This window comes from Pterocles gutturalis, unplaced genomic scaffold, assembly GCF_000699245.1.
Source record: "Pterocles gutturalis isolate BGI_N339 unplaced genomic scaffold, ASM69924v1 scaffold20541, whole genome shotgun sequence".
Lineage (NCBI taxonomy): Eukaryota > Metazoa > Chordata > Aves > Pterocliformes > Pteroclidae > Pterocles > Pterocles gutturalis.
In genome coordinates, this window is record NW_010103630.1 from 8828 (window position 1) to 9551 (window position 724).

The window sequence follows — 724 nt, forward strand, 5'->3', positions numbered from 1 at the left end:
GTCTGGCCTTCAAAATTGTCTAGAATAAAAATTATCTAGCCATTATAGAGTGAGAAAGTGTTTGCATCCTTCAGATGTCCTGTAATTTACACAACATGCCAGTAGCTGGGAATGTTTGCTTTTGCATTTTTCTGAAATTCTATTTGTGCATTTCAGGGTTGAGCAGTAATTTCTGCAACTGTCTGTCTTCAATACTCCTTTATAACAAATAGCTTGATAAAATAGAATTAGTTTATCTGAGCCTTTGATTCCCAAAATACACCGTTGTTTGGGGTTTGGGTTTTTCTTAATCAAGAGGTTCTGCATTCATGAGCAAATGCTCACTGACTATTTTTAAAACTGTACTGCAGATAACTTTGTTTTTTCAAAGACTTCTTGTGCAGTATTTGCGTATCAATACTGTAGTGCTGTTGGATAGTTACCTGAACATCTAGCATGTGTTGTTATCAAACTTAAAAAGGCAGCAATAAAACCATCTTTATTTGAGAAGCATGTGTTCACTTTCAGTCACTTTCATGTTGGTCTGTTGATGATGTTTAAAAATCATCAAGGTATTTTTAAAATTACCAGGAACGTTGCAGATATCCTAGATGCTAACCCTTGCTGTATACACTTCTAGTATGGTGTTAAGGTCGTTGCACTTAACCTGGCATTTGGATCAGTGGTTTTCCCTGTTAAAAAAAATCTTGATGTCTGGTTCTATATAAGATACTAAGAGTAAAAG